This window comes from Schistocerca gregaria, chromosome X (assembly GCF_023897955.1).
Source record: "Schistocerca gregaria isolate iqSchGreg1 chromosome X, iqSchGreg1.2, whole genome shotgun sequence".
NCBI classification, from domain to species: Eukaryota; Metazoa; Arthropoda; class Insecta; order Orthoptera; family Acrididae; genus Schistocerca; species Schistocerca gregaria.
Genome location: NC_064931.1, coordinates 40,803,697 through 40,824,826, shown reverse-complemented (window position 1 = coordinate 40,824,826; position 21,130 = coordinate 40,803,697). Strand labels below are relative to the sequence as shown.

At 42.4% G+C, this 21,130-nt stretch overlaps 1 non-coding gene across 1 annotated transcript; it reads right to left on the bottom strand.

Moving 5' to 3' along the window:
• Window positions 1-565: 565 nt before the first annotated feature.
• Window positions 566-641, bottom strand: Trnas-cga (transfer RNA serine (anticodon CGA)). Its single transcript has one exon. It is a non-coding gene; the product is annotated as a tRNA-Ser (tRNA).
• Window positions 642-21,130: the final 20,489 nt, after the last annotated feature.

Sequence of the window (21,130 nt, the reverse complement as noted above, 5' to 3'; positions counted from 1 at the left end):
TATGCTGTTTCGAGCCACTTACTGATTTAACGTAAGACCAGAACTTCCTAGGATTTTCTGTCAAGTCGGTAGATAGAATTTTACTTTCGAATTCACTGAACGCTTCACGCATAGCGTTCCTTACGCTAACTTTGACATCGTTTAGGTTTTGTTTGTCTGAGAGGTTTTGGTTGCGTTTAAACTTGCAGTGAAGCTCTCTTTGCTTTCGCAGTAGTTTTCTAACTTTGTTGTTGAACCACGGTGGGTTTTTCCCGTCCCTATCCACTGTTTTACTCGGTACGTACCTGTCTAAAACGCATTTTACGATTGCCTTGAACTTTTTCCGTAAACATTCAACATTGTCAGTGTCGGAACAGAAATTTTCGTTTTGATTTGTTAGGTGGTCAGAAATCTGCTGTCTGCTATCTGGTTATGCTATGAGCGAAAACTTACCATATGACGCATTTGAAATGGATGAACCTAATAATTTTCATTGTACAAAAATAAGTGAAATGTCAAACAATAGTCAAAATGGATATGTATTCGAAGTAGATCTAGAATGAAACTTCCTGGCAGATTAAAACTGTGTGCCGACCGAGACTCGAACTCGGGACCTTTGCCTTTCGCGGGCAAGTGCTCTACCAACTGAGCTACCGAAGCACGACTCACGTCCGGTACTCACAGCTTTACTTCTGCCAGTTTCCGTCTCCTACCTTCCAAACTTTACAGAAGCTCTTCTGCGAAACTTGCAGAACTAGCACTCCTGAAAGAAAGGGTACTGCGGAGACATGGCTTAGCCACAGCCTGGGGGATGTTTCCAGAATGAGATTTTCACTCTGCAGCGGAGTGTGCGCTGATATGAAACTTCCTGGCAGATTAAAACTGTGTGCTCGACCGAGACTCGAACTCGGGACCATTGCCTTTCGCGGGCAAGTGCTCTACCAACTGAGCTACCGAATGGAGGTACGTGTAGAAAAGCGATCATGCAAGCAGGTCTGGACCAGAAACAGTAACGCGTTTGTGCCGACGGGAAACGAGTCCAAATTTGTAGAACAGTTCTGAGAGTGACTTCAGTCCGCTGAGAGCGCTCTGGCCACCGATTATTTTGTATGGTGCAGGATATGAAATTTGTGTTTACTACATCGAGAAGGTTGTATACGTGGAAGAACCCTGGAGATACTAAAAGGTATCAGATAGATTATATAATGGTAAGACAGAGATTTAGGAACCAGGTTTTAAGTTGTAAGACATTTCCAGGGGCAGATGTGGACTCTGACCACAATCTATTGGTTATGACCTGTAGATTAAAACTGAAGAAACTGCAAAAATGTGGGAAATTAAGGAGATGGGACCTGGATAAACTGAAAGAACCAGAGGTTGTACAGAGTTTCAGAGAGAGCATAAGGGAACAATTGACAGGAATAGGGGAAAGAAATACAGTAGAAGAAGAATGGGTAGCTCTGAGGGATGTAGTAGTGAATGCAGTAGAGGATAAAGTAGGTACAAAGACGAGGGCTGCTAGAAATCCTTGGGTAACAGAAGAAATATTGAATTTAATTGATGAAAGGAGAAAATATAAAAATGCAGTAAATGAAGCAGGCAAAAAGGAATACAAATGTCTCAAAAATGAGATCGACAGGAAGTGCAAAATGGCTAAACAGGGATGGCTAGAGGACAAATGTAAGGATGTAGAAGCTTATCTCACTAGGGGTAAGATAGATACTGCCTACAGGAAAATTAAAGAGACCTTTCGAGAGAAGAGAACCACGTGTATGAATATCAAGAGCTCAGATGGCAACCCAGTTCTAAGCAAAGAAGGGAAGGCAGAAAGGTGGAAGGAGTATATAGAAGGTTTATACAAGGGCGATGTACTTGAGGACAATATTATAGAAATAGAAGAGGATGTAGATGAAGACGAAATGGGAGATACGATACTGCGTGAAGAGTTTGACAGAGCACTGAAAGACCTGAGTCGAAACAAGGCCCCCGGAGTAGACAACATTCCATTAGAACTACTGACGGCCTTGGGAGAGCCAGTCATGACAAAACTCTACCAGCTGGTGAGCAAGATGTATGAGACAGGCGAAATACCCTCAGACTTCAAGAAGAATATAATAATTCCAATCCCAAAGAAAGCAGGTGCTGACAGATGTGAAAATTACCGAACTATCAGTTTAATAAGCCACGGCTGCAAAATACTAACGCGAATTCTTTACAGACGAATGGAAAAACTGGTAGATGCAGACCTCGGGGAAGATCAGTTTGGATTCCGTCGAAATGTTGGAACACGTGAGGCAATACTGACCTTACGACTTATCTTAGAAGAAATATTAAGGAAAGGCAACCCTACATTTCTAGCATTTGTAGACTTGGAGAAAGCTTTTGACAATGTTGACTGGAATACTCTTTTTCAAATTCTAAAGGTGGCAGGGGTAAAATACAGGGAGCGAAAGGCTATTTATAATTTGTACAGAAACCAGATGGCAGTAATAAGAGTCGAGGGGCATGAAAGGGAAGCAGTGGTTGGGAAAGGAGTGAGACAGGGTTGTAGCCTTTCCCCGATGTTATTCAATCTGTATATTGAGCAAGCAGTAAAGGAAACAAAAGAAAAATTTGGAGTAGGTATTAAAATTCATGGAGATGAAGTAAAAAATTTGAGGTTCGCCGATGACATTGTAATTCTGTCAGAGATGGCAAAGGACTTGGAAGAGCAGTTGAACGGAATGGACAGTGTCTTGAAAGGAGGATATAAGATGAACATCAACAAAAGCAAAACGAGGATAATGGAATGTAGTCGAATTAAGTCGGGTGATGGTGAGTGAATTAGATTAGGAAATGAGACACTTAAAGTAGTAAAGGAGTTTTGCTATTTAGGAAGTAAAATAACTGATGATGGTCGAAGTAGAGAGGATATGAAATGTAGACTGGCAATGGCAAGGAAAGCGTTTCTGAAGAAGAGAAATATAGATTTATGTATCAGGAAGTCGTTTCTGAAAGTATTTGTTTGGAGTGTAGCCATGTATGGAAGTGAAACATAGACGATAACTAGTTTGGACAAGAAGAGAATAGAAGATTTCGAAATGTGGTGCTACAGAAGCATGCTGAAGATAAGGTGGATAGATCACGTAACTAATGAGGAGGTATTGAATAGGATTGGGGAGAAGAGAAGTTTGTGGCACAACATGACTAGAAGAAGGGATCGGTTGGTAGGACATGTTTTGAGGCATCAAGGGATCACAAATTTAGCATTGGAGGGCAGCGTGGAGGGTAAAAATCGTAGAGGGAGACCGAGAGATGAGTACACTAAGCAGATTCAGAAGGATGTAGGTTGCAGTAGGTACTGGGAGATGAAGCAGCTTGCACAGGATAGAGTAGCATGGAGAGCTGCATCAAACCAGTCTCAGGACTGAAGACAACAACAACAACACATCGAGATGGTAGGTAGTGATATATTGACGGGTTGGAGATCTGTTTTGCGCTCTAATATTGAAGCTCCTGTCCTCAGTGGGAGAGCAGTGTAGTTGAGGAAGAGTCTTTCCGTATTTTACGATACGTAGGGCAAATTGGAGGTTTTAATTGTCGATGCAATATGGTGATCTGTACAAAATGCAACCATAATGCTCTATTCATTCGCAAGACATCCATTGTGCTAGGATGTAGGAGCGTCTACAAACTGATTTGGGCAAGATGGAGGCAAGTTATGTACGGAAAGTTCTGAAAAAAAACAAGTGTTCAAGAACAAGTTGAAGCAGACCATCGATCTCTGGCGGGGATGCCGTCCCTCATCCGCCACTGTGGCCAATTTTTTCTCTTCTGTAAGACAGTGCTTCGAATTCTGCTTGCGAAACTGTTCTGATTTTCCCGTCTGTGCTTAGAGAGTGCTCTCTTTCAAAACAAAAAGAATGATTTTATGATTAACGGTGTTTTCGCGAGCGTGCACAGGCTTTCAGAGGTGAAAACGTTTGTGTTTGTTGAAAGCAGGAAGGGTAAGACGTGATGAACGGGCTGTCACGTTATACTGCACTATTTTCGTAAACAGGTTCTGTTAGGGCAAGAATTTTCGTGCATACAAGCCGAGACATCACGAAAACTCCTACAAAAGCGCACCTTAAGTATTTCTGGGACACTATGCAGTTTGCGAGAGTTCGCTATAGATACTGAGATTCATTCCAGAACCACAGTCGTCAAGAGGAGACATTACCTGTACATCGATCGGTGTCAGACTGTAGAAGCAATCGTAATATTTAATTTTAGTTACACTGGTAAATATGTTCCTGGCTTTCAATATTCTTGTGAATTTTGTATGTATTTGATGATCTATAGATAACTTTTGTGGTGTTTAACTGCCAGTGCAGTTTAGCGATATGTGCAAAATAATTTTACCTCTGAAAGTCTCGTCTGCAGAAAACAATGGCGAAAGAATCGCTAGGGACAATGCACCCTGTGCTATCCTGGGAAGTATTGGAACATATCTCTCGGTGCTGGACCATAACACAGCTATGCGTCATTGCGTATGGGGCCAGCGTGAGCGCGCCTTGGAGTTCTATGACGTCACTATAACACTCGAAGAATTTTATACACGAAAACAGACTGCAACGGTGTGTGAGAGCGATGGCTCGAGCTGCCTTGCCTCCTTCAGTGGCTCGCAGCGGCGGCTTTGTTGGTGGTGTCGTCGGCGTCGGGCGTCGAGTGGCAGGATGCGTTTTTATTAGAATCTTTTGTTTACACTATATTCCATCGATTTCACCAACCCATAGGATATTGCGAATTAAAAATACTACCCCATACATGTGAAGAATATGGATTTAATTAATATGCATAATTTTTTTTATATCAACACAGTGTTAGCGGTACAGTAGTTAATGGGAGGGAGTGCATGTGTGGGTGACATGGAGCAGAGCAGCAGGTTAAGGGCACAACACTAAGTTAATTTGAATAATTTTTATGTAAAGAGTAGAACAATAGTTTAGGGTTGTGGGTGACACAAGAGGATGCGCCTGAATTGGCTTTGAAAAGCGTGTGAAATTCGAAACGTGTACCAGAAAATGGTGAGAGGACATAAATGATTACTTAATTTCATATTAAAGGTGGTACAATAGTTGGAGTGCAGTGACATGGAAAACCACTCAACAGACCAATAGGTTAAGTGCCGATAAAGGGCCAAACATTAGGTTAAGACACCCAGAGTACAGAGCCAACCATTAGGTTATGCAACATGTCTGCTGCATGTAATTGCTTCTTGCAAGACCTAGTTGTTGCCAGTAGAGATGGGGGATCCGCTCCTGAACTGATTCATAGAGTTGAACCTTTCAAAGGAGTGAACAATCAGTGATTCAGAAGAAAAAGAACGGTAGCTTCAAACGTTTCCCACTGCAGAGAGAGAGAGAGAGAGAGAGAGAGAGAGAGAGAGAGTAGGAGCGGATCAGTGGGTCCTCTGCCGGTCAGAGCACAACACAGCCCCAGCGCCGGCCTCTGCCTTGCTTCTGCCTTGGCTCCCAGCATTGTGCAGTGCCCCATTGGATTTTGTGTTTCACATATGCCTTGCCATCTCTTTGTTTCCTCTGACACGTGCAGTGTCTGGCGCACCTTAACTTCCGTCGGCGATCGTTTCGGTCACACGTATTGCCCTCTGGGCAGTTGATGCGAGCAACAGGACAGAGAGCCTCCTAGCAGAGAACATAAGAACTACTTGCAACAACTTGCTCGCACGAGAACGGACGATTTGTCTCGGAGCGGGTGATTGGTGGCCGTTCACTGCTCCCCCCACCCTCGGAACTCGCCCGCTCATCGCTCGCCCCATCGTTCTCGACTCTAGCCAGAGCGTTGAGCAAAGCAACTCAGGTGTCACTCTGGTCTCTGCGGTCTTAGCTCATGCAGTAATACAGCTCGCGACTCGACCTGCTTGACTCAGCACTTCTGCATCGGAGTTCGTCTCTACTGGTATGTATATTACATAATTGTGTTATGTATACATCATTTGTTTTTATTTTATTTTTATTTGTTTAAACTGATCAGATTAGGTTCCTGATGACTCCTCTTAATATAGGATTTTTTATTATGGGCACTCGAATTTAGGCTTTAATTACAAGTGTGTGTCGACTGTGCATACTAAAATATGTTACAGTTGTTGTATGTTACTTTTTATGCAATTAAAGTTTGTTTACATAATATGAATCAGTCTTATTTTCAAAATTTCTCTACCTGATAAAAATACTTAGAATTTTATTGTAATATTTTTATTTTTTCCACCAGATGAAATGTATAACTTTTATATCTCAAAGTGACTCAGGATGTAATATAAACCTATCAGTGATATTTCCTTCATTGCGGACTGCAGTCATACTGTACTTTATCAATGAAAAAGCAACCATTTGATTAAGTTTCTATAACTTCATTTCACACTATCACTATTTAGCTGTGGAGGTTTGTTTTGTGGGGCACTCAAAAGTGTCGTTATCAGCATGCTATTTTAGCTTTGAAGCCATTATCACGTGCAAAGGTGAAATATTAATTACATATATGACTTGTCTGAATGATTGTTGTCACAATATTACAATCATTCAGACATGTCAGATATTTTATGACTATTTCACCTTTGACCATGATAATGGCTATAAAGCCAAAACCACAATAGTGCAAAATGAATCAATAATAAAAAACTATGTCATATCGTGGAAATTTCAATAAACATTTTTTGTAAATGAACAATATACCCTTTCCATACATTCCACACAATGCCTAAATTGTTTAAACAATATTCCATACACTACAATAGAATACTTTCCAAATGATCGATCAACTGAGTCTTTTTCCTGCCAATTCCTAGGAAGAGGTGGCGGTCGGATGACTTAGGTTAGTGGAGGTGATCTTTTTTCCCTTCATTTTCATAGGTTAGTAGATGTTACATTGTCCTGATGGAATTTGAATTTCCTGCCAAGAGGGCATGGCAGGGGGGGGGGGCGTGGCACTTTCCCAACAGAGAAGTTAGTTAATTGATCAATTTAATTAAGTAGTCAATGTGACCTATCCTCCCGCCATTTTCTTTGGTTAGTAGAGGTTGTATTGTCCTGTTAGAATTCCTGCCATTTTTCTATGGGAGGGGGCGGGGGGTGAGGCACTTAAGTTAAGTGCAGCGACATGCAAAACCAGGTAACAGTAAAATAGGCTAAAGACCTCTCAATCAAAGGAGAACAATATGTTAAGTACCTGTCAATCGAATGAGAGCTAAAAGTTATGTACCTGTTCAAAATGGTTCAAATGGCTCTGAGCACTATGGGAGTTAACATCTATGGTCATCAGTCACCTAGAACTTAGAACTAATTAAACGTAACTAACCTAAGAACAACACACAACACCCAGCCATCATGAGGCAGAGAAAATCCCTGACCCCACCGGGAATCGAACTCGGGAACCCGGGCGCTTATGTACCTGTCAATCAAAGGAGAACAATAGGTTTGCCCCTGAGTGCATACCTGCCCCTGATGTAGGGAACCCACACTAACAAAATGCGCCAGCGCTCCCTTCCTGAGGGGGTGGAGTGGGGGAGGGGGCGGACAATAGTTTGATATGGAGAAGCACTCAACAGAACAATAGGTTAACATGTAAAAGCACTTAAAAGAACAATATGTTTGGACCTGAGTGCATACCTGCCCCTGATGCATGCAACTCACACTAAAAATATGTGCTCATACAAACATAGTCCTACCACTGGCATTCAGGTATTTACATATCGTTCAGCCATTACGGCGCCTTCCTTGACCACCAGGCTGGCCGGCCAGTGTGACCGAGTGGTTCTAGGCCCTTCAATTTGGAACCACTCGACCGCTACGGTCGCAGGTTCGAATCTTGCCTTAGGAATGGATGTGTGTGATGTTAAGTCCCATAGTGCTCATAGTCATCTGAACCATTTTCGATCAGGCTGACCAGATTACCTCCAAACACGTCTTCAACGATTATCTGCTTGAAGGCATGTGCGACACTCATTGGTGAAGAGAACGTGATGCCAATCCTGAGTGGTCTATTCGGCATGCTGTTGGGCTCATTTGTACCATACGGTATGGTGTCATAGTTGCAAAGATGGACCACGCCATGGACATTTGGAGTTAAGTTGCCCATCATGAAGCCTATTGCACACAGTTTGAGTTGTGACACGATGTCCTGTGGCTGCACAAAATGCATTATTCAACATGGTGGCTCTGCCTTCAGGGTTCCTACGAGCTACAATCCGCAGGTGATGGTCATGCACTGCATGAGTAGTCCTTGGCCAGCCTGTGCGAGGCATGTCATTGATTTGGCACAAAGTAATAATGTGGACACGATCGAATCGCGATATTGACCGTCTAGGCATGGTTGAACTACAGACAACACGACCCGTGTACCTCCTTCCTGGTGGAATGACTGGAACTTATAGGCTGTCGGATCCCCTCCGTCTAATAGTTACTGCTGATGCATGGTTGTTTATATCTTTGGATGGGTTTAGTGACATCTCTGAACAGTGAAAAGGACTGTGTCTGTGATACAATATCCACAGTCAACGTCTATCTTCAGGAGTTCTAGGAACCAGAGTGATGCAAAACTTGTTTTTGATGTGTGTATATCTTCGAATACACTGAGTAAGGTAGCACAATTGTTAGCGCAGTGAACTCGCATTCGGGAGAAGCACAGTTCAAATCCACATCTGGCCATCCAGGTTTAGGTTTCTCTTGAATTCCCTAACTGGTTTCAGGTAAATACCGGCATGATTCCTTTGAAATGGCTCAACTGACTTCGTTCTCCGATCCTTGTAGCAATCAGAGTGTAAGGTGCAACATTTTTGGTTTACTTATTCTAGGATTGAAGACAACTATGTAAGTTGAAATGACATGTTAAATGTCGCAAAAATACACGCTTTTACTCAGTTTTCAATGAGACAACAAAAAACAGTTGTCAGGATAACGCATCTCGTCAACATCAAAAAGTGAAATAATCCTAAACACAATAGTATTAAATATTAACTCTCAGAAGGTTAAATTATCCTAAACACGACAGTATTAAAGTTTAACTACAAGTTTCTTTACAAAATAGTTCCTTCAATTGCGTTATGATGTTGGTCAGTACTACGAAAATCGTCCGATGCCGGTTCAAATTTAGGTACCATTTTTAGGATGACAATCAAGTCTATGGTAGATGGTTAGTTATGTGACAAATTGAGCAAAAAGTTACCCAAGATCGCTCGAGTTTACAGTGGACGCAAGCTGGTGAACCAACAATTTACACCTCTGCATGCGGTATTTACCTTATGCTGCGATGAGCTGTCGTCTGCTAGGCCACTTTCTTCCACTGAAATTCCTATAAAACTAATTACACCTTTGCTGAATTTTCCAGCAGAAACTTTCCCTATGTTTCTCATTATGCGAGAGAACATGTACTCATCCCTAGTCTTAGAATGTGGTGATATACACGGGCATGGTTGGAGCAGCGTGCATACTATAATGCCCTATCAGTTCTGGCAGGGACGATTAACTAATTGGCTGGTTCGTTTCTCCACAGTTTGAGCTAAACGATGCTACAGCTAATTTCTTGCTGGATATCAGCCACTGTGAACAGTGTTCACGCAAATGTCTCCTCTGCGTCATACTTTCATTCACTGCTTTCGTATGGCATCATATTTTGGGGTAATTCATCGTTGAGTAGAAAAGTATTCATTACTCAAAAACGTGTAATCAGAATAATTGCTGGAGGCCACCCACGGTCATCCTGCAGACATCTATTTAAGGATCTAGGAATCCTCACAGTATATATATTCACTTATGAAATTTGTTGTTAATGATCCTACCCATTTCAAAAGTAATAGCAGAGTGCATAGCTATAACACCAGGAGAAAGGATGATCTTCAATAGGCAGAGTTAAATCTGACTTTGGCACAGAAAGGGGTAAATTATGCTGCCACAAAAGTCTTTGGTCACCTACCAAACAGCATCAAAAGCCTGACAGATAGTCAACCAACATTTAAAAATAAATTAAAAGAATTTCTAGAGGACAACTCCTTCTACTCACTGGCTGAATTTTTAGATATAAATTAAGGGAGGAGAAGGAAAAAAAACTAGCTTAAACATTAGTGTCATGCAATATTTTGTGTGATGTAATATCTTGTACAGACATCTTTTATTAACCTGACACGTCCCACATCATTACGAAGTGTCGTATTCATGATCTATGGAACAAGTATTAATCTAATCTAATCTAATCTAACAGAGCGTTATGCGGTCCATTCTTCACTTGACGCCATTTCAGAGATGAATCCTCGAAAATTTTGGTCTTGTCTTACTCATAGCCGAACTGTCTCCCCATCTGGGTTCTTTTGTTCTTCACGTCATGTTTTTTCGACCAATAGGAGCATTCCTCTTGTTTTGTGGAAAGTGTCTCTACCAATCACAAGGTCCCTATAATTAAACTGTGTCGAAACTTTGGCTCTTTTCTCCTTCCAAGCGCGTTTCCGCCAACCGAACGGTTTGTGTCCATTCCAGATGCCTAAATGCTTACATTGACTCTCTCACGTGTGTACTATTCGCTGGACATGTGATCGAAAATGCGTCACTGGTCTTGTTTGGTATCCATTTGGAACTCCGAAATGCAGTTTTCTAAAAGCTTTCTTTCCTGTCCTCCCTCTGATGGACCATTATACCCGCTCTCCCTCTATGATTCATCTAGTCGGTGGTTGACTCGCTGCTTGTTTCACCTTCCGCTCAAACATGCAATATAGGAAACGTGTGTTAATTACTATCGATTGGCATCCCTTTTTGCATTACATACAGATAGGCAAATTTGCTCATTAACGCCGAATTAGGTTAGGTGTCATATTCACCTTCCTCCTTGCGATGCATAAAGCTCTCATGTAAGGTACGAATTTGACCTTCGTTTATTCTGCCACCTTCCAAGAGTTAGTACATCATGTCTAATGACCTTTGTGTCAAGGGAATATAAACTGTAATCTACCTTCCTTCTTTCAAAACATCAATGGAATTGTTGTTATCGATGCCCGCATTTTTCCTATTACTTTGTCTACGCAACATCATTGACCTAGCAGTTGTCCCCCCGTCGGAGGTTCATGTCCTCCCTCGGGCATCGGTGTGTCTTGTCCTTAGCGTAAGTTAGTTTAACTTAGATTAAGTAATGTGTAAGCCTTGGGACTGATGAACTAAGCAGTTTGGTCGCATAGGAACTTACCATAAATTTCCAAATTTTTTCCTAGCAGTTGTATGGTAGCTGCCCAGTATGTGTGTGTTACAGCTAATGAAAAATGTAAACATGAACGTCGCTACAACGCGATTTGTCGAAACATTGTTACCTTCGTGTGTCATTTCCACTATATCACCTGATCGGTATGCAGGGCAGAATTTGGTAGCACTTCAATTTTCGATGTTTACATATAGGAGATTTTAATGCGAGATAGAGAAGGCATCATCAGAATTATGAATATAAAACTATGTACTTCTTTTTACCACTCTTAATGGCTACATACACAAATGATTTTTACTTTGTGTATGTTTATGGAAAAGTACCTTTCGAATATATGAGTTTCACTGTTCTCATTGTATAATTAATATTAAAAATCGGTGCTACAGTTTTTGTGTTCACGTATTAATATTATGACATGAAAGTCGATCATCCTTGACCTCACCAGGTTTAGTACTTAAAATAACACCTCAGAGGACTTCACTTTGAACTAGAGGTGCACTTGTGGCTCCATCAACAACGTCAAATTTTCTACACTAATGATATAAACAAACTGGGCTCTCGTTGGGAAAAATGTGTTCGTCGCTAGGGTGACTATGTTGAGAAATAAATATGTTGACTTGAAGAATAGCAATGTAGAATGTTAATAAAGTTTGTTTTATTGAAAAATCTTTGCGAGTTTGCACATATAAAATTAGGAGGCATTACTTTTCAGCACTTCCTCGTAATAATAACTTGCTTACATCAATGCTTAGTACATTACTTTTACATAGCTCCCAAGAATAATGACGATATAAAATCGATAATCCATAAAAATTATAATAATGGCTGTACGTATCACTTACTATCAGTAAAGAATCGCCATGTGGGTAAGAACAAGCCACCTATCAAAGGGGTGGAAGTGGCGGTGAGCAAGGGGTGTAGCCCATGACGTAATGGTTTCCACACTTTAGTCCTGTGGTATTTGGGAATGATAGCATTTAGAAAGTCATAACCACCAGGGTAGCCAAGGGCGCTAATGCGCTGCTGCCTGGACTCGCTGGCCCCAGATCGATTCCGACTGGCGGATTAACAATGAGGGCCGGTATGCCGGCCAGCCTGGATGTGATTTTTAGGCTATTTTCCACATCCCGCTAGGTGAATTCTGGGCTGGTCCCCACGATCCGCCTCAGACTCACAGACATTTGAACACGTTCGCTCTATTTCATGGCTTACACTATACGCACACAGCTGGGGGTACACTACTTACGTCCCACAGGCGCAGGGTTCGGGATGGCAGCAGGAAGGGTATCCGGCCACCCTAAGCAACTGTTGTTGTTGTTGTTGTTGTAGTGGTCTTCAGTCCTGAGACTGGTTTGATGCAGCTCCCCGTGCTACTCTATCCTGTACAAGCCTCTTCATCTCCCAGTACCTACCGCAACCTACATCCTTCTGAATCTGCTTTGTGTATTCAACTCTTAGTCTCCCGCTACGATTTTTACCCTCCACACTGCCCTCCAATACTAAATTGGTGATCCCTTGATGCCTCAGAACATGTCCTGCCAACCGATCCCTTTTTCTAGTCAAGTTGTGCCACAAACTTCTCTTCTCCCCAATCCTGTTCAATACTTCCTCATTAGTTATGTGATTCACCCATCTAATCTTCAGCATTCTTCTGTAGCACCACAGTTCAAAAGCTTCTATTCTCTTCTTGTCCAAACTATTTATCGTCCATGTTTCACTTCCATACATGGCTACACTCCATACAAATACTTTCAGAAATCACTTCCTGACACTTAAATCTATACTCGATGTTAACAAATTTCTCTTCTTCATAAACGCTTTCCTTGCCATTGCCAGTCTACATTTGATATCCTCTCTACTTCGACCATCATCAGTTATTTTGCTCCCCAAATAGCAAAACTCCTTTACTATTTTACGTGTTTCAATTCCTAATCTAATACTCTCACGATCACCCGATTTAATTCGACTACATTCCATTATCCTCGTTTTGCTTTTGTTGATTTTCATCTTATATCTTCCTAGAGGACAAATGTAAGGATGTAGAAGCTTATCTCCTGCCTACAGGAAAATTAAAGAGACCTTTGGAGAGAAGAGAACCACTAGTATGAATATCAAGAGCTCAGATGGCAACCCAGTTCTAAGCAAAGAAGGGAAGGCAGAAAGGTGAAAGGAGTATATAGAGGGTTTATACAAGGGCGATGTACTTGAGGACAATATTATGGAACTGGAAGAGGATGTAGATGAAGATGAAATGGGAGATAAGATACTGCGTGAAGAGTTTGACAGAGCACGGAAAGACCTGAGTCGAAACAAGGCCCCGGGAGTAGACAACATTCCATTAGAACTACTGACGGCCTTGGGAGAGCCAGTCCTGACAAAACTCTACCAGCTGGTGAGCAAGATGTATGAGACAGGCGAAATACCCTCAAACTTCAAGAAGAATATAATAATTCCAATCCCAAAGAAAGCAGGTGCTAACAGATGTGAAAATTACCGAACTATCAGTTTAATAAGTCACAGCTGTAAAATACTAATGCGAATTCTTTACAGACGAATGGAAAAAACTGGTAGATGCGGACCTCGGGGAGGATCAGTTTGCATTCTGTAGAAATGTTGGAAAACGTGAGGCAATACTGACCTTACGACTTATCTTAGAAGAAATATTAAGGAAAGGCAAACCTACATTTCTAGCATTTGTAGACTTGGAGAAAGCTTTTGACAATGTTGACTGGAATACTCTCTTTCAAATTCTGAAGGTGGCAGTGGTAAAATACAGGGAGGAAAAGGCTATTTACAATCTGTACAGAAACCAGATGGCAGTCATAAGAGTCGAGGGACATGAAAGGGAAGCAGTGGTTGGGAAAGGAGTGAGACAGGGTTGTAGCCTCTCCCCGATGTTATTCAATCTGTATATTGAGCAAGCAGTAAAGGAAACAAAAGAAAAATTCGGAGTAGGTATTAAAATTCATGGAGACGAAGTAAAAACTTTGAGGTTCGCCGATGACATTGTAATTCTGTCAGAGACGGCAAAGGACTTGGAAGAGCAGTTGAACGGAATGGACAGTGTCTTGAAAGGAGGATATAAGATGAACATCAACAAAAGCAAAACGAGGATAATGGAATGTAGTCGAATTAAGTCGGGTGATGGTGAGTGAATTAGATTAGGAAATGAGACACTTAAAGTAGTAAAGGAGTTTTGCTATTTAGGAAGTATAATAAGTGATGATGGTCGAAGTAGAGAGGATATGAAATGTAGACTGGCAATGGCAAGGAAAGCGTTTCTGAAGAAGAGAAATTTGTTAACATCGAGCATAGATTTATGTATCAGGAAGTCGTTTCTGAAAGTATTTGTATGGAGTGTAGCCATGTATGGAAGTGAAACATGGACGATAACTAGTTTGGAGAAGAAGAGAGTAGATGATTTCGAAATGTGGTGCTACAGAAGAATGCTGAAGATAAGGTGGATATATCACGTAACTAATGAGGAGGTATTGAATAGAATTGGGGAGAAGAGAAGTTTATGGCACAACTTGACTAGAAGAAGGGATCGGTTGGTAGGACATGTTTTGAGGCATCAAGGGATCACAAATTTAGCATTGGAGGGCACAGTGGAGGTTAAAAATCGTAGAGGGAGGCCAAGAGATGAATACACTAAGCAGATTCAGAAGGATGTAGGTTGCAGTAGGTACTGGGAGATGAAGAAGCTTGCACATGATAGAGTAGCATGGAGAGCTGCATCAAACCAGTCTCAGGACTGAGGACCGCAACAACAACAACAACATCTTCCTTTCAAGACATTGTCCATTCCGTTCAGCTGCTCTTCCAGGTCCTTTGCCGTCTATGACAGAATTACAATGTCATCGGCGAACCTCAAAGTTTTTATTTCTTCTCCATGGATTTTAATACCTACTCCGAATTTTTCTTTTGTTTCCTTCACTGCTTGCTCAATGTACAGATTGAATAACATCGGGGATAGGCTACAGCCCTGTCTCACTCCCTTCCCATCCACTGCTTCCCTTTCATGCCCCTCGATTCTTATAACTGCCATATGGTTTCTGTGCAAATTTTAAATAGCCTTCGCTCCCTGTATTTTACCCCTGCCACCTTCAGAATTTGTAAGAGGGTATTCCAGTCAACATTGTCAAAGCTTTCTCTAAGTCTACAAATGCTAGAAACGTAGGTTTGCCCTTCCTTAATCTAGCTTCTAAAATAAGTCGTAGGGTCAGTATTGCCTCACGTGTTCCAACATTTCTACGGAATCCAAACTGATCTTCCCCGAGGTCGGCTTCTACTAGTTTTTCTATTCTTCTGTAAAGAATTAGCGTTAGTATTTCGCAGCTGTGACTTATTAAACTGATAGTTTGGTAATTTTCACATCTGTCAACACCTGCTTTCTTTGGGATTGGAATTATTATATTCTTCTTGAAGTCTGAGGGTATTTCACCTGTCTCATACATCTTGGTTACCAGATGGTAGAGTTTTGTCAGGACTGGCTCTCCAAAGGCTGTCAGTAGTTCTAATGGAATGTTGTCTACTCCCGGGGCCTTGTTTCGACTCAGGTCTTTCCGTGCGCTGTCAAACTCTTCACGCAGTATCTACATCCTCTTCCATTTCCATAATATTGTCGTCAAGAACATCGCCCTTGTATAGACCCTCTATATACTCCTTTCACCTTTCTGCTTTCCCTTCTTTGCTTAGAACTGGGTTTCCATCTGAGCTCTTGATGTTCATACAAGTGGTTCTCTTATCAGCAAAGGTATCTTTAATTTTACTGTAGGCAGTATCTATCTTACCCCTAGTGAGATAAGCCTCTACATCATTACATTTGTCCTCTAGCCATCCTTGCTTAGCCATTTTGCACTTCCTGTCGATCTCATTTTTAGGACGTCTGTATTCCTTTTTGTCTGCTTTATTTATTGCATTTTTATATTTTCTTCTTTCATCAATTTTATTCAATATTTTTTCTGTTACCCAAGGATTTCTACTAGCCCTCGTCTTTTTACCTACTTGATCCTCTGCTGCCTTCACTACTTCATCCCTCAAAGCTATCCATTCTTCTTCTACTGTATTTCTTTCCGCCATTGCTGTCAATAGCTCCCTTATGCTCTCCCTGAAACTATGTACAACCTCCGGTTCTTTTAGTTTATCCATGTCCCATCTCCTTAAATTCCCCTGAGGTCCATGGGAAACTGACCGATCATGCATGACGTTTTAACTTAGTGCTTCTTTACTATGAACTCTATCCACAACATATTTCGCAGGCAAAAGATTATATCATTGTACAGCACGTACACACCTATGTCAAAGAATTTACTACAATGACTTCTTATAGTACATCCATTGAGGTTTGTACAGTACCTTATCAACAAAATAGACAAAATTCCATCTGAAAACAAGAACGATTTTGGTTAGTTACAAAAAACCATTACAAAACAATACAAACTCTAACCTAACTGCATATCTTGATCATAAATCTCATTATGATGATTATCAGTCTTTAGTAGTAAATGTTTCCTCCTCGCACACGCACACGGGTGAGTTCTTCCACTACGCGAGGAATGCTTTGGTTGAGACCTTCGGGCCTGTCTTGGAGTATGAGGTCCCACTTCGCAATGACAGCTTCAGTGAGGTACTGAAGATTGTCAGGTGGATTCGGACGCTGTGCAATGGCCACCTTCATCAGGTCCCATGCATGCTCAGTTGCATTCCTGTGTGGGGACTGTGTTGGTCAATGCATTTGGCTGATGTTGCAATTTTGAAGATACCGAGACATTGCTAGGGTACGGTGCGGTCTTGCATTGTCATCTACTAGGAAGAATTTATCACCGACTTCACTTCCGTAGGGTCTGACAATCGTTTGTAGGACCTCTTGGAGGTATCGGGAACCAGTCAAATTGCTGTGCATAGGAATTAGAGGTGTATTCCGTACTATCGTTATTGCCGCCCAGGACATTACTCTTCCACCTGCAAGCGGATGGACTTCCTGAACGTATCATTGTTACTGGTGTTGTCTAGCGCTTCTCTAAACGCTAACACATCTATTGTCTGGTCACAAACCAATTCTGGTCTCGTCATCAAACATGACTTACTCCATTCTGAAATGGTCCAATGTTGGTGTGAAAAAGCCCAGGTCATTCGATTGCATCGGTTCCGTTGGTTCAGCGCTGAACTTCTCATTCTCTTTTGAAATGAAAACCTTCCTGATGCAATCTTCTTTGCACTGTTTGGTCTGAGATACGAATCCCTGTTGCCCAGAGGAAGTCATTTCTAATATTTCTGGTAGGTGATGTTGGACGCTTAAGAGGCGAAAGTTGGAGGAAACGATCCTACATTGGTATTGTCATACGAGGACTACCTCTGCGACGTCTATCGTTCACATTTCCCGTCTCTCTGTACTTTCTCCACATCTTATACACACGACTTTGAGTGACATGCAACCGATCGGCAACACCTTGCTATGTATTACCTACTGAAAGTGAAGCCACTATCCTGACTATATAAAAGTACTGTATGCCTCTAGGTGGCATGTTACTGTAATGCTGAAGACAAACTGAATGAAGCTGTTGTTGATACTGGACTGTTCGCGGGGTGCTGCTGAGGCAGCGGTATGTTAACATGACTGGGAAACGGCACAAAGCACGCCAGTAGTAAACACGGTCCATTATATGGGCTCTAACTGCCTAGGTCAAATGGCTCCAAGCACTATGGGACTTAACATCTGAGGTCATCAGTCCCCTAGACTTAGAACTACTTAAACCTAACTAACCTAAGGACATCACACATATCCATGCCCGATGGAGGATTCGAACCTGCGGCCGTAGCAGCAGCACTGTTTCGGACTGAAGCGCCTAGAACCGCTCGGCCACAACGGACGGCGTTGCCTAGGTCAATGAGAACTCTAGTGTCATAGGCTACATTTTATGATAGTATTCCAAAGTTTTGTTCAACAGTATAGTTCCAAAGATTCGACATTGTAAACATTGAGCTGCGTGAAAATGAAACTGCAGCGCGAAATTCTGTAGACAAACAGGTGACATGTGTGTGAAGATGCGTGTGAAATACGTTAAATGTTTGAAATGTATTTGACGTATGCGTATGCAGGCAAAGCGACGGGTAAAAAGATCATCCTAAACCCCTGGAACGATTTCAATCAAATTTTGTGCACATATTAGTGTGAGTTTGGAAAGAAATACTGTAGAGGTAAAAACCACCATCCTCTTACTGAGATGAGCGTGATAACGAGGAGAGAGAAGGGGGAAAAAGGAGATGGACAGACAGTGAGGGGGAAGAAGAATGGCACAGATAGGACGAGGAGGAGAAGACTGACCAAGAGAGTGAGAGGAGGAGATGGAACTAGAAGGGGAGGACGAGATGGACATAGAGAAGGCGGAGGAGGAGATGGACTAATAGAACGAGTAAATACATAGTTACCCGGGCAACGCCGAGTGCCCAGCTAGTAACGATACAAATTCCAACTCACCGTTGTCAGTATTTCAGTCAGGGCTATGACTGCAAATAAAGTTAGGCAGACTATGTCTATGTAGCCATGTCACTCAGAGGAAAACTGGTTCTTTCAGTCGTTTTTGCCAGGAAAGTGAGTGTTTGTCATTATTTTCCTTCCTGGGGTCGCTTATATTTCTGTCTTGCCCTGCAAAAGTTCCGATGGTTTGCCGGTTCCATCCGTGAGTTTCTTGTTGTCAGCAGGCAGGCAGGCCGCTAGCTGGAATGCTCTCTGCAGCCTGTCAGCTCTACGTCGGCTAGCCCTCAAGCGAGCAACAGCTAATATTCATAGGTTTTTAAAACAGTTTTCGTGGTACTTCATTTTCCGGTATTTATCTAAAAACGTTGGAAATTGATTTTCGTTGGGGGAGGTCATAACGTCGCTGAAGTGCCCCCGCCCCTCGCATATGCGATATGAGTACTCGGTCCGTCCAAAAAGTTGCGAGACTAATTTATTACCGTCGTACCAGCGGCATCAACACATTAAGTACGGTTGCAACTTGAACTACGAGGGGCGTCCGGTAAGTAACGCAATACTTTTTTTCTCGGCCAGTTTCGGTTAAAATAATGCGGTAATTGTTGTGGGACATCGTCACCCAAGTCCCTACAGTTTGAAACGTCCCCTTAAAAAAAATTATACATGACTGTGCTTAAACTGACACACACTATTTTTAGCGCAACGCAATCTCACTTTCAATAATCCCTACAAAAGAATGGCCCTGACTAACATTAACCTATACTTTTCACAAATCACTTACCTCACAAAAATCTTGGTTACTCGAACTACTGCAATACAGCGAGCGCCACTACTGCCAGCTAAAAAAAAGATTCAAACTATGGACGTCACTAACTACTGATAGGCACAGTTAGCAAATGAAAGATTTTAATAGAGAACAAACAATGTATTTACCTTAATAGTCATAATATATATTTCAGTTCATGACATCAATTCTTACAAATTTCAAAACTCCGCCATCTCTCTCCCCACGTCCACCACTGCTGGCGGCTCACCTCCAACTGCGCAACGCTACGCGCTGTTAGCATCCAGCCGCCCAACACTACAATGGCAGACAACAATGCAAACCAGCCACAGACTGCACACGGCACAGCCAGTGATTTTTATACAGAACGCTACGTGGCGGCGGCGTTACCAATAAAAAAAACTTAAACAGCCTACTTACAAGTTTCCTGAAGTTTCGGTAGGCGGCGGTGCTATACGTAGTCTTCAAAATAGAACCTGTAGCGAAGGTGCGTTCCAAGCAAACAGCTGTCATCGAGTTTCTTTTGGTGGACAACCAGAGCGTCGCAGATATTCGTAGACGCTTTCAGAACGTCTACGGAGACCTGACAGTGAACAAGAGCACGTTCAGTCATTACCGTTAACCTGTCCAATTTACCGCGTGCCGGCCTCACCAACTGTAATTCCAGCAATGTCGAAACGTGGGGACACTCTCGTTCGATACGATATTGCAGTGCAACATCATATTTATCCGCCGATACCCTGTACGGGAATTTCATAACGTGTGGACTAATACAGACGCAGGACCGACGGCATATGGAAGTTTGGCTCTGGCTGCGAGTCACGCACAGATAACCAATGCAGTTAAGGCAACCGCAGGAAACCCGGGTTCGAGTCCCGATCCGGCACAGAATTTAATTGTCGCCGTTCCCTTTCTGAGCTGATAGTTGTTCGTATTCGCAACTGCGAATACATTTCGTGGGACTCTTGTTCGAGAAGATCGACGGATCGTAATCAAACGCTACGCTGTTCAACTGCACGTCCCTGTTGGCGCTGTAAACACACACCCACCAGTTGGGGTACTCAAAGGGGTGTGCCCGTTGTGTTCCAAGTCGCCTAATATTAGACCATAAAGAGCACCGAAGGACCGTTTGTACAGAATTGCTCGCTCTTTATGCTTCTGACCGTGACAATTTTTCGTCAAACGTCGTCACTGGTGATGAAAGATTGGTTCATCGCTTCGAACCGAAAACAAAACGGCAGTACACAGAGTGGTGCCACAACACATATCCTTCGAAGAAAAAGTTCAAAGCCGCCCCCTCAGGTGGTAAAATCGTGGCGACGGTCTTCTGGGACTCTGAAAGTGTCATTCTGTTTGATATCCTCCATCACGATGCAGCGGTCAACTCTGAAGGGTACTGTGCTATCCTCAGGAAACTGGAGAGACGACTTCAGCGTGTTCTCTTTCTCCGTGACAACAGAAGGCCTGACACAAGTCTGCTCACAAAACTTCATTGGCGTGCTCTTCCTCATCTACCCTAAAGCCCGGATCTCGCACCTTCTGACTTCGATCTGCTCGGTCCGATGAACGATTCACTCCGCGGGAAGCAGTACGTGAACGAGGGGGAGGTTGTGCAGCAAGACGGTGGCTCCGATATCGCCCAGTAGAGTGGCACTTCCCCCTAAGATGGCGTA